The sequence below is a fragment of the Petaurus breviceps genome, unplaced genomic scaffold, assembly GCF_028583685.1.
Source record: "Petaurus breviceps papuanus isolate PSGF00001 unplaced genomic scaffold, PetGlider_PUasm1.0 189, whole genome shotgun sequence".
NCBI classification, from domain to species: Eukaryota; Metazoa; Chordata; class Mammalia; order Diprotodontia; family Petauridae; genus Petaurus; species Petaurus breviceps.
The window spans coordinates 39634668-39637917 of record NW_027185809.1 but is presented as its reverse complement, the minus strand read 5'-3'; positions in this window follow the sequence as shown (position 1 = coordinate 39637917).

Genomic DNA, 3250 nt, shown 5'->3' with positions numbered 1-3250 from the left:
TGTTGAAAAGCAAAAATAAATAAGTTATTTTATTTAAAAAATGTTAATTTTGTTTATTTTTTTTGTTACATTTTAAGTTCCAAATTGTCTGCTTTCCTCCCTCCCCAACATGCACTGGAGAAGGCCTCCATTTCATACACACACACACACACAGATGCACATATGTATATATATTACAGATTTTTACATAGATATGTATATTTGATACAGATATGTGTTACATATATATTTCACACACAGACATATATATATAATGATACTACATATATATGTATATGTATATGTATATGTATATATATATACGTTTATCAGTTCTTTCTCTGGAGGTAGATAGCATCTTCTTTTATAGTTCCTTTGTAGTTGATTTGAATATTTATAATAGAATAGTTTAGTCAATCACAGTTATTCTTCAAACAATGTTGCTGTTACTATATCCAGTCTTCTCTTGCTTTTGCTCATTTCACTCTTCATTATTTCATGCAAGTCTTTTCATGTTTTTTTTTTCAAAAATCAACCTGTTCATTGCTTCTTATAGCACAGTAGTATTCCATCACAATCATGTACCACTGTAACAATAATGCAATATTCACAATACCCACAATGAATATGAATATGATGGTATAGTGGTGAATCACAAAATGTAGCAGACTCTCCACATGGAGGGCAGAACCAAATCATTTATTCAAATACCAGAAAACCAAGTCCCAGAACCAGAAAGCTAAGTCCCAGAACCAGAAATCCAAAGTCATTACAGTAGCCACCAAGTTGGTATACATGGTTAATGCAATTAACACCCCCATTCCCAAGCCTTCACAACAGAACAAGCTCCCTCAAGCAGGGATCCTCCTCTCTCACTAACTGTAGTTCCTCAGCCTGGTTCTTAGAAATTCTCAGCAGAAATTCCCAAAGGAAAGGTCTCAGCAGAAGCTCAAACCTCCAGATGCTTACCCCAGGAAATTCTGCCATTCTCAGCTGGGGCTTTTCCTTATATATGCTTTAACTCCTCCCTGTTCTACCCCTTCCTGTTATATCAGTAACTTCCTCCCAAGGTGTTAACTATTTCTGTGTTAATTAAATAGCTTAAACAAGGTGTTAACTTTAAACAAGGTGCTAAGTACCTGCTTACTTGTCAATACAAAGGGGCATGGAAGATCTTCAGATTCCATTAACATTACAACCACAACTTATTTAACCATTCCTCAATTGCTGGGTATCCCCTCAATTTCCAGGTCTTTGCCACTCACAAAGGTTTTGAGAGATATTTGAACACACCCTGGAGATTATATTAGGCTTGGGCAATTACCCCAATAAAATGTCCTCTTAACAATAAAACAAGAATTAATTAGATGTTTGCTATGTGTCAGGCACTGGGCTGGATTGGGAGACAAAAAATCCCCCAGAACTAAATTGTCCTAGTTCTTAAGGAGCTCTTATTTTGTTGGGGAAGGTAATATGCACATATAAGTATTTTCAAAATAAATACAAGGTAACTTAGGGTGAGAGGCCCTAATAATTCAGGGCATCAGAATAGGCCTTATGTGCTAGGTAGTTAACTTGAACTCCAGGAAGATAGAATTTCTAAGATGCAGAGGTACATAACAAATATGGAAAACTGCCTGTGCAAAGTCTCAGAGATGGGACATAGAATGTCATATGTGAGGAACAAGGAAATAGAATATTAAGTTGGATACAGCTGGAATTGCAGTCATGAGATGTGGAGTCAAAGCTCTGTTCCGAAACTTAACCCTCTGTACTCTACTTTGACTCAGTGTTGCCTCACTTGAATATTTAGAGAGTCAACTGTTACTGGTTTTGTTTTCCAGCCAAGGGAGTATAAATTGGTTCCAAATATGAGGGCTAAGTTAGATAATAGGTCAGTGCTCTATACTTTGTATAAAACCAGACTTCTTCAATCACTCTTTAGTAAGGAATACTCAGGTTATTATTAGGTATTTACTCTTAGGTACTATGCTAGTCTTTGAAAACACAAAGACACAAATGAACTAGTTCTTGTCCTGGGATTGGCCTGGATCTTGTTCATCCTGAGAGCCAATTGTTAAATTTTTAGTGTGAGACCTTAATTTAGACCTTGGAAATCAGTCCTACATATCAGCTTCTGAATTATTGTTTTGTTGATTATCTAGCCTTAAGAAAGGTGTGGGAAAATGCTAATAATGCAGATTAAACTTAAAAGTATATATGTTACTACTCCCTTTATCCCCTATTGTTAAGCATTTATCAAGATAGTCCTATCATAAGTAGCTCACTTCTATAGGCAAGATAAAATATAAATGTATTAAAAATAAACACCAGGTAATTTGAGGTGGGAGACAGGTAGTAACACATGGAAGTGGGGGATCAGAAAAGATCTCATTCAAGGTAGCCCTTGAAATGAACTTTGAAGGAAATTGGGTCACCTTTGGCATGAAGCCTTTTTCTGATCCTCATTTCCCAAAATTTCTAGTATTTCCAAGCCCAAGTTACCTTGTGTTTATTCTGTATACATTTGTATGGATATGTTTATTCTCTTATAGAATATTAGCTCCTTGAGGGCAGGGACTGCTTAGGTTGTGTTTTTTGTCTCCAAAGCCTAGCACAAAATTATCACCTAACGGATTGTAGTATCCCTGGTAGCCACTAGAGGGAAGTCAAACCCATAAAGGCTTAGATGGCTTTCCCCAACCAAGAGACACTAAGAGGCCATTTTATCCTGCCTAGTTTAGGAATAACTTTAGTCTAACCTCCTGCTGATTGGGTTCCAATTTAGTCTAAGACAGGAGTTCTTGACTTTTTTTGTGTTGTGGACCCATTTGGCAGTATGGTGAATCCTTTGGATCTTTCTTAGATAATGTTTTTCAATATCAAGACCAGTTATCAAAGTTTTGTTGTTGTTTTTTTTTTAATTCACAGACAAAAGGTTAAGAACCCTTGAGATAAAATGGAGTATTAAATATTAAAAGAGAAGCTCTTTAATCCAAATTTGACTTAATCCCTCTTCCTTAAAGGATTCCCACTATCTCTATTCACGTATTATAGCACTCATTTATTCAGATACTTGGTATCACATAGATACTTGTGATAATATAGATTTTCCCCCTTAATAAAGGAAATAAGATGTGAAAGAAACACATCAATTCTCTCTCTTTGTCATGCCTGCAACATTCTAGGTCCTCCTGGATCTTCAATGTTTATGAAAGAACCCAGAACATATATATATATATATATATATATATATATATATATATATATA